The 11,070-nt window shown below is 34.5% G+C and overlaps 1 long non-coding RNA gene across 1 annotated transcript; it reads right to left on the reverse strand.

Moving 5' to 3' along the window:
• Positions 1-346: 346 nt before the first annotated feature.
• LOC140659149 (uncharacterized) lies at positions 347-6,130 on the reverse strand. Its single transcript, XR_012044996.1, has 3 exons — positions 6,071-6,130; positions 1,371-1,432; positions 347-390 (listed from the first exon to the last, which is right to left on the reverse strand). It is a non-coding gene; the product is annotated as an uncharacterized lncRNA (long non-coding RNA).
• Between the last annotated feature and the right edge of the window lie 4,940 nt (positions 6,131-11,070).

The raw sequence follows: 11,070 nt of genomic DNA on the forward strand, positions 1-11,070 counted from the left end.
CTGTGCCCTGCAACCTAATTATTTCTGTGGCTTTCCATGCAATACAATCATCCAGGAGACAAGGTCTCCATTTCCAAGAGGAAAAGCAGCATTACATTTCATCATCACTTTTCACATCATTCTTTTCCCTGTAAGTTCACCTTTAAGAAGGTGATAGAACAATAATAAAAGCAAGAGGTATGACAGTCCACATACCTACATTCTGTGTTCATGTTTCCCCAAATCTAAGCACCTATAATAGTAACTCAAAAGCAAGGATATTGAAGCAGTCTATGTACCATCAACAATTGGTTTTATTTGAAGAAAACATGAAAAATATATTTAGTTTATTTTTTACCTGAACTGTTGCTGACATTTCTGCTTGTGTAGACATTTGATTATTTGAAATAGCTGTAACACAATTTTCACAGAAGTTTAAAATATGTAAACAGGCTTTATCTAAAAGTCTTAATTTACACTGTGACAATACTTTTTAATCGTTGTCAGAGCAGCAGAATATACCAATCCCCCCTCCTAAAACACAGGGGACAATAGTCTTATGGAAATGACAGACTCACCAAGAATGCTCAGTGTTGCCTCTGTATAAGAAGCAACTATCTAGCAAGTCAACTCAAGCTGCCCAGAATTGTCTTAGAGGGGTTCTAAATATCAAAGACATCTCTGTAAGGAAGTAGTGTGAGAAAGTGTGCATTCTGAGATGTTATTCAAGATTTTGTGGGCTAGCATTTCTCTAGAAGTTTTTTTCCCAGTAAATTAGTCCGATTGCAATGAAGAAAATATGTGGGCAGAGAGGACAAACAGCCTACTGTGTATTGCTCTTGATTAAAGGGTGATACTTATTTCCTTTAAGCAGCAACTGCTATCAGAATGAGGAAAGAGCTGCTCACCACTTTGTCGCTACATTATTTATATGACAGAGTCAAGTTTGGTAAAAAAATGTAGTGTTTCTACCATTTTAAAATATCTACTAAGTTACAATAACTTGATTTAAAAAAAAAAAAATTAATCCTCTCCTCTTTCTATGCTATTCCCTGAAAAGAATGTTGTAATAATAAAACAGTGGGTTGGATGTATAAAAGTTTTAATTACTGCACCTCATACTAGACTTTTAATTGTTTTAATGTAAATGTTTTAAAAATAATGCAACTCTACAGATAGACATCTTGATAAAGTGAAAGCATGCTAATGTATCAATTAAAAAAAAACCACACACAAAGATCTGGCACATCTGTAAGCATTTCAGAATCACAATTTGATTTTAATGACATTTTAAAAAAAAGACATGAGTAGCTGGCAATATTCTAGATGTACTTTGTATATTCTGTAGTAAATTCATTAGCATGCACAGATTCAACATTAAATTTCAATACCTGAATTATTTGCAGTTGCTGAATTTTGGTTTTCCACAGAGACCAGGATGACTTCATCAGAACTGATAAAACAAAAAGTAGATAAAACTTGTTTGGAGATATACAAGAATGAATTGTTTTCCAAAAAAAGCATTAAAAACAGCTACACAAATATATCAACCATTAAAAGTTGAACTAATTGATTATGACGTAATTCAAAAAACAAAATAATGGCACAGTAAACAAACTTTAATAACCCACTTAATAAATTATGGCACTGAGAAAAAATTTTAAATCCATTCAACTTACTAACTTGTGCATTGCCACATTTTACTGTTTAAAAGTGGAATATGCTCTGCACCAGGAACATTCATATTCTAGACATCTTTATAGAAATAAACCCTATTTGTTTCCATCTTAGTAAAGCAACAAAGTTACTCTGTTTGCTTTATGAAAACAGGGGCACACATTAATTGTACTACATTTCTGTGCTCTCTAAACTGTAACCATCAATTACTCACATTACCCAAATTTCATGATCCTGGCAATTTCATGATCTCGAACAACGTAACAAATGGCACTACTGAGGTACATTTTGAGATCTACTGAGGTACATTTTGTTATCTCAGGTCCAGGGTCATTTAATACTCAAAAATATCAATAGATGCCTTTAGGCATACTGAAATTATACATGCTAATAGGTCGATTTTATAGTGTGGATGGTAAATTAATTCCTGCAGACTTTATATATGCATTAATGGCTAAGCCAATCCAGTTGATCTGAGGTGTAAAACATCTGTCTAAGATTAGAGGGACTAGAAACATATGAAGCGTAATTGTACTTGGAGAAAAAGGTAACATCAACGAAGGGGACATTTGTTTGACATTTGCACTGCCCATATTGTGGTACACTTGTCTAGGCTTTCCTAATGCTGGCGATCAGGATATTGTAAGTAGAGGAAATTTTAAGTACCCAGGATGCATTAGATCTACTGCATCTGTTTTGATCAAAAGAACAGCAATTTAACACAGTAGACTCACTGTAGAAGATTTTCCCAAAAGAAACAAGGGAATCTTAGACACATTTTGTGATAGTTGCAAGCACACAAATGCCAGCTCTTATCTTCTTTCCTCTGGATAACCTGTTGTTGATTACTGGTTATGATTAAGAAACTTATAACCAAACTACTTGAGCTCCATCAAATTAGTGTTTTGGATCTTACTCGTATTCAATTATAAACCAACAAATTTTCTTTGCTGATTTCCTTTTTTCCATAAGCAAAGATTAATTTGGATATTCAGAAAATAAAAACCAAATGAATACATTTTTCTGTAAAATAATTAAAAAAACCCAACTTGAAGTGAACATACTGAAAAATAATGCTGATTACTACCTTCCAGAGCAAGCTAAAAAATCTTGTGCATGCTTTGAGCAATGTAAACTTGACTTCGCAATGAAACCCAAAGGCTGAAGATATAAACCTGGTGTCAGCCATGAAAATGTCAGCCATGTGTGGTCCTGTGCTAAAAGGACTTTCACCCATCACCTGGACATACAGACCATACTGTCACACTTTCCCAGTCCCATATCACTCAGTTGCACATTCATAAATCATTGCTTTTTGCAAACAGCAGCCAAATAATTGGCAAGTTATATGCAATAATACATACAATCCCTTTTATTCATGATTCCTATTAAACCTCTTACATGCCTATCCATCACTATGAGTGAGACCTGTGAACAGGGCATAGTGACTGCAAACACTCAGAAAAACTTGAAACTACCATGAGAAGGGAGCATTAAATTAAAAATTGCAGGTGGACTGTAATCATATATAAGATTCCATACTATTCCAGTTACACAGAATACAGTGGATTTATTGCCAGATTAAATAAAGCAACAAAACAACATCATATAGCAGATAAGTGGCTTCTTCACAAGCTTGAAAGTGAGATTCCAGCTAAACAACAAGAATTCCTGCAGCTTGCACAGCATTTTTTTCAGTACCCAACTTGCTTGTGCACTTTACAAAATTTTGTTACATTTCTGATTTGGAACAAAAAATATTTGATAAATGGTAGTAAAATCCAGACACAGAAAAATCCAAGTAGAACTGATATCTGTTTGCTTACAAAATTTCCTCAGGAAAGAAGTTCTGTGATAACCTGTCTCTCATTTTTTACAGTATTAATAATGTCTTTGTTTTACATCGTCTTGCAGCTATTTACTTACAGGATCATAACAACAGTAACCAAGGGTCTGATCAAATCTCTCTTGGTACTACAGAGTAAGTGGAAAGTATAAGAAAAAGAAGGCAGTACATAAAATATCTGTTTAAGGAAATAAAAATGAGTCTATGCACAAGAAATAACATTTTTGTTTTAAAACCAATTATTTTGGTTTTGTCTGTATAGAGGCCAAAGTAAGTTATTACTTTCTTACTAGTTGGTGCAGAAAAATCCCATTGGATAACACAGAAGAAGAAAAATAAAAGGTGGACATCTGGTCTCCAACCTTTCCACTGCAGGGAGCTGGATATAAGACAGGAGGAAGACACTGCAAGTAGTGGACGAGGTGTATTGCTCCAGAGGTGACGCTCAACTATGCAACGAGTGCCAGAGGATGGGTGCAAACCTCAGTCTCAGAAGACGGAAATAAACCCAAACTCTTTGCTAGCTCTGTGAGGGAGCATCTGAAGATTTCTTTTTTTTTCCCCTGCACATGTTCATGGCTTCAAACTGAGGACTTAGGGGGAGCTTTTGCAGGTTGCACACAACATACATACATGTGAAAAGTATTGTAACTAACTGATGGAATGCTGACATGAACATCAAATTAAACTACTTTAGGGAATTACTTAGAAAATGTTGTTTAGAATTTCATTTAATGTTATTTAGTATATACTGACTTAAAATTTCATAATAAATAAAAGTATTTCTCTGGAATCTGGATTTCTCTCATTCTAGAAGTGTCCCAATAATGGAAATAGGATTTGTGATGTTCATTGGTTTACATTTTTCTATTAAGAAGTTACCTGGAAGATTTTTCCTTCCACAACCACTAAAATAGCTTTACAGAGATTTTATTTTCCTGTCATTCAGTAAGAAATCAGCACCCTCACAGATCTTGAAGCACTTTAAGAATTGGTCATCTAGCTTCAGCTGCAATGATAAGCTGGAGATACCAGCAACAGCACTGGACACCTAACGAGAGCTGAGTTTAAGTCCAACTATTAGCATTTAACTGCCAATAAAAAAGTTGAGAGAAAGAGTAAATTTTCTCATAAATGCTTTAAAGCAATATAAGAACATTAACTACATTTTACTATTCAACTCTAGATACATACCTTATATATTCTGAAACATGTGGTGAAGTGAAACCAGTGTAAGGTGATAGCAAAAGTGTATTTGAGGAACCTGTTGGTATATTTATGATATCAGGACAGAAAGCAGAGGGTTCAAGCTGGTTTAGTACTGTATTTTTATAGTCTGCACTTGGAAGCATTGTCTGACAAAGGAGGAAACAAATAGCACATTTTTGTAAATCCTACAGTATAAACCTGGTCATATTTGCAAAAAGTGCTGAAGTAATCAAGGTGTACTTAAACACAACAGCAAAAGAAAATCACATTAAATCCGCAGTAATACAATCCGCAGTAATACCAAAGCACTTTTTTTTTTTCCTTCAAGCTTAACTTGTTTTTAAAGACCTCAAACACTTATTTAAATTTTGAGGCTTGTAAGCATCTTACTTGCCTTATCCTGTTTTATGCTTCGTTTAAAGTTTTCGGGAAAAGGGCAAGAAGATATGAAACTAATTTTGTAAAACATGTGAAAGCCTTTAACAAAAAGACAAGATGGCATGTTTGTCACATGCAATTCTTTTATATGTTTAGATGTGAAAGAACAAAAAGAATTAGACTGCAAAGACTTCTTTTAAACAAGCATATTTCTGTAAAAGTAAGTAAGTGAGATTTTTTCATGAAATATACAGTCAGCATGAAACAGGAGGCTGACAGTTGACAGAACTCCTTCTTCCATAAAATTAGCTAAAAGAATTTCAGCACAACAAAATACGATCATGCTAAGGACGTGAGAAATTCCTGTTCTTCATATGAATCAAATGTCCCCACAAAAAAACTTGTTTTGTAATCTTATCATTTTAGTACTAATGTATCAATACCTCCTATGAAAAATGCTCATGTATTAATAGCTATGTTACTAACATTTTCATTTACTCTATCATATTTTCAGTTTCATTGCCTAAGGAAGTGGTCTTCAACTTGCAGTTCATGGCCCCTATGCAACTGGTGGACTATAGCTAAATGGCTGATGAAAGGTAACTCAAAGAGGCAAGTATGCTGTAAGAAGCTTTAACTTTGTAATAAAGAGGTCTGACCCTTCACTGGAAAAATTCCAATGGCTCCCCAATAAGACAGGATCAAAGCAAAAGTTGCCAACACATGTAGTGTCTGCGCCCTCTTTTGTTTAATCATGAGGAGTGAAAAGAACTAACTATGTTGTAGTCTAAAACTGAAAACAAACAAATTCTCAAAAAATCAACCAATTTAAGAGCTCTACATAGATTTTTTCTGTTCTTAATGCAAGCAACCACAACGTAGCTGTCAAAGTCACCAGGTTTCAGTGTAAACATCCACAGTCATCTATTAGTTTACAACTAGGCATTAATGCCTATATTAGCATATGCACCTGCATCATACCTGATGAACAGCCATTTTTGAGAACACTTCCTCCTGAAATGCTATCACAGCATTAATACGTCTCTCAAGTTTTGATACTTTCTTCTGCAACAGAAAAGAAACGCAGCATGGGTTAAGAAACACTTAGAGTTCACCTGAAATAAGGAAGTTATATATTATTATCATATGAAGAGTAGTCAGTGAAACAATTGCAATGAACAAAGGCTAAAAATAGAACTATTATTAACTTATCTTTATGTCATACAAGATGAAAAGATTGAATACTTTTGGGGTCTTTCTCTAAGGTAGCATAGTAGTCATATGTGATACACATGCAAAATATTCACACTTATGCAAAGAAACTTACTAGGAATGTTTTAGCTATTTCTTCGTGGTTTTTTTTGCATTGTACTTGTTCAACTCTTCTATTTAAACTTTCTAGTTTTTGATTAAAGAAGTCATTATTTAAAATATCCATCCGCTCACCAAGCATGAGTTTGATCTATAATAAAGAAAAACTGTGTTTCAAATCTAAAAATCTAAAAACATCAAAATTACTATACAAACACAGTGCTAAATTTAAAATTTAGCTAAGTTTCAGGAGAGTAGGGTCATTTTCTTTCTATTGTTTATATGGCATTTCTGGTAGGTACAAAACATAGAATTTTGTACCTTGGCACTCTCCATTGGACTTAACTCATTTTGCATACAAGAGGTGTCAAAATATATCTACCTTCTAAAAGTTCAAGAGGTAAAATTAGTATGTTTATATTAATCACTACCAGTGCACTAGTATAGCTTTAAACATTTTTTTAAACGTTTATGATTCCTCTACATACAAAATTTAGGATTTTACTTTCTACAGGACTGATGATCAAAAATTGCTGAGAGGCAAGATCTCTGCTTTCAAGCAGAGGGTACTCATGAGCAAGTGAAGATTGTTATCCTGAGAAATAAAACTATTCTTAATGACTATATAAACATGAATAATTCAATTTTAAATAAATTATAAATAATTTTAATTATTCCTGTTAAAATTATTTGTTCATTTTACACATCAGGACAGGTCTTCCTGATACCAACTACCAGGAAAAAATGTCCATATAAGTTGGACTGAGAGTGTATCTTAATGTAAGGAAAATAAAGATTTTACAAACAAGTAAAAGATTCCTAGGAAAAAAAGCTTCCATTAAAAAACTTATAAATTCCTGATCATTATTCTCTACATGGAGTACTTGTTTTCTGCCCCTGTGATAAAAAGAAATTGCCAAACTCATTCCTTTGATTCAAGGATTTTATTGAATTGCTTCTGCTTTCTTGCAACAATACAATGCTTCCCTCTTCTTTACAAAAAGCAAAAGAGCAAAGAAAGCGTTTAGCTTCTATAATTCTCTTAATTAAAATATTTATTTCCTATTCTACCTGATAATTGCTAAAATGTTGAGGCTTTTAAAATACTCTCAGTCATAATGCATTGAACAAAGTATTGTCTTGGTTCCCAGTTTGAAAGAGAACTCTCTCTGTCTCCAAGACAGATATTGATCAACAATAGATACTGATATGCTACAATACTGCTCAATATGAAAGATACTTATGTTGATGACACTCATAGGACCAGATTTTTCACTCTTGATGGTCATTCACTGCAGCCATTAGTTGCGAACTAACTATAGTTTTCCTATACAGCTGTTCTTTCTCCCTCTTTTCCCTCCTTCAGATATTCTCCTACATTTGTCAGTCTTTCCAGTTCCAATGCAGACAGGAGGAAGCTTTGTACTAGTAGATATTTCTGTCAAATGAAGGACTAAATATCTCTTAAATTCCCCTTCTCCCAAGGACTTCTGGCATCTAATCAATGAATTCAGTAGTACTTGCATTCTCATGTGTATGTATGCATGTGTACGAGTATTTCTTTCCAATCCTGCTGATGGCCAGAACTTCTAATTTTTCACCAAAGTCTGGCTCCTCATCCCTTCCTACTAGCACCAAACATTACCTGTGTCCACAGCCCCTCGGTACTTTCCTCCCACCTTTCTACCCAGAAGTACCTCTGCGTACTGACCACTGGAATCACAGGGGTAACACACTTTGGGAATCACCAGACTGAAAGTTCAATTTCATTTTCATGGAAAAAAGTGCTGGAATTCAAATGCTTCGGTGACATACAGCAGTCATAATGATGCTCTAAGCAGTATAAAATAGTTGAACTATTGGAGTTCAAGTCACATGTTATAATATTTTTCCATGTGACAATACATTTCATGAAAATTCCCAGAAAATAATAAAAACATACTTCCCACTGAACACAGTGGGAGTATTACAGCAATTTCAAGACAGCTGATCAGTGTTTAATTGTTAGTTCTTTGACTTAGAAATTTGTTCAGGACCAACTGAATATAAGTTGCAGTTTTTCTCTTAACTGAAGCTGCATAAAGGATTCAGAGTTCTCCAATCCACGTTAGACACTATGCTTCTTATTCTAGGTCTCAAACAGTAGCAGCTGATAAAGAAATATTCCCTTAAAGTGGAAAGGAACTAAAGGAGAATTTTCAGATTTTGTCCACAAATGGAAAAGGAAATCATTATCCCTCTGAGTAATTCCTCCTGTTTCTATCTTCTGAAGGGAGCATAAGTCCATATTGTCTAAAGCAAATTATCAAATGCAGGAGCAAACTTGCAGTCTGACACACTTTCAAAAAGTTACAGTCAGATCCACTCACAAAGCAAATGTTACTTCACCTAAAACATGCAAGAATTGGATGCATTCACGTGTAAATTTTGTCTCCTGTAGCAATCAAAATATTTTAAATTTTGGATAAGTAGAGAATGCATTCAAAATAACTTCAGTATTTTCTCCCCTCCAAACACCCATTTGTATTCTCCCTAGAAAGACAGTTACCAACATTGCTAATCTAAATCATCAGTCCTCCCCACAAATATAGCTTAAGTTATAAACAGGGTGATCCTATCTGTTCTAAAACACATACAAAACAACAATTCAAACATTCAAATCACTGCACATTACCTTTCCCAAAAGACTTTGTTCCTTTTTTGACATTGTACAAATACTCTTTGTCTTGATTTCATCAGAAATCTTAATACATTTACACTGGGTATTTTCTTTGCTTACTGAGCTTACCCTCTTCCTTTGAGCGCTTCCTGAGGAAAAAAAAAGGCCACCATCAACCTTCCAAACTTCTTTCTACATTACAATATAAATAATTATAACTGAGGGCAGTGGAGGGAGGAGTTGTATCATTCAAATCACTGATGTTCCTCCTTAAATACACTGCAGCAGTTTGATCTTGAACTAGAGTTAGGACATAGTATTTTGTGCAAAAAGAAACAGAAACCAAAAACTCAGGCAAAACCGTGGAGAGAGGGAAGAGCGGGACAGAAACAAGATCAGGTTGCTGCTATTAATTTTCTCACTACTAAACTTTATTAGAGATACTTATTGAGAGCTATTTTACCCTCTTCCATTTTTTTTTCCAGTGACAACAACATGCTCTCTACCTTGAGACAAGCAAATAAAAGAAGACTATGCTTTTTCTGCTGAAATAACATTGAGATATGCCTGAAGGCTTTTGCTACCCTATTCTGGGCCAGTGCCCCTCATCGCTCTTTTACCTAAGAGCTTTTTGACACATCATGGAAAGCCCCTTCCCAGGATTAGGGATTCTTTAAGCTTTAATCAGTTGAGAAGCTGGCCTCAGACTGGCCTCAGAGGCATGTCAGAACCATCACCATTTTAGAAACACTCTTTCTTACTACTAGCAAATGAAATATCTCTCCTCTTACCCTTCTTTTTATTAAAATGAAAAATGACATAGAGGAAATTATTCTCTAGGGGTTTTAATGAGGTAATACTTTGTAGTCAAGGAAGAATCTTGCACCTGCAACTTAAAGATTGTACTTATTTTGCCCAAAAGAACAGTATTCCTGACCCTTTACTTGACCATGCTGCTATACAAATTTAACAAGTATTTTATGACTGTACAAGAGGTGTTTTGCACCACAACCAAGCAGAGCAGGGTATTTCTGTTTCACTCCACTGATCATCACTCAAGCAGTAGCACCAGCAGTAGATGCAGTTATTGCAGTAACCAATAGGGCTGGAACTAACTCCCCACCCCTGAACAATGCAAAAGCCAATGAGCTGAATATGAATAGGCTAGTAAGGACATTGGCCTCAAAGAAAGTTTGAATTTCTACTCATTTAGAAATGTAACCGAGCTACCATTACAATACAAAAGGTAGAAAACTTAACATTAAGATACAGAGCACTACTAAGCAGTCAAACACAATCAAAACAAGGTCATTAGGACGGTATATAACAAATACCTTTCAAATGATTGAAAAAACAATTGAATTAGCTACCTATACTTTAATTTAATTTAAACAGTAACTTTCAAAGCATTCGGCAATAGAACAGAGTAACTATGAAATTCAGTGACTATTCCATCCTAGCAAGTTTCCCCTTAAAACAAGTATACATTTTTTCGTATCCATGAAATATGAACTACTCAACACAGTACAAAGTGCTAAAAGGTACTTCATGAGCATTTCAAAGATTCAAGAGAAAAAAAACTATTCTGAATTTATAAAATGGTAACTAATATATGACAAAATAGCATTTATTTATTTCAACTCAAAATCCATGTGAATTTGCAGGAAGCATGCTTATTGCAGTTCTTATTGAAAGCTGTATTGCACTTTTTAAGCTATGAAGTGTGTTTTTTTAAGACAATGAAAAGTTAAACAAAGCAATGATTAAGAATATCTTCATTCTCTAGGCCATCAGTGGTTGGAAACCACTTCCCTCTTCCCCACTCCAAAAAGACCAACAAAACCTTGCCTGTTCCACCTCTAACAGCTAGGCTTGTATGATTGTCTTTTACAGTAATACTTACTTTTCCCTTGTCGCTTATTTTAGGCAGTTTACAGAAAGAAAACTCTCTTGTCTATATGAGACAGGAGAGAGTTTCTCTACTTGTAAACCTGAAGAAGAAAAAGGAACA

Source organism: Ciconia boyciana, chromosome 13, assembly GCF_034638445.1.
Source record: "Ciconia boyciana chromosome 13, ASM3463844v1, whole genome shotgun sequence".
Lineage (NCBI taxonomy): Eukaryota > Metazoa > Chordata > Aves > Ciconiiformes > Ciconiidae > Ciconia > Ciconia boyciana.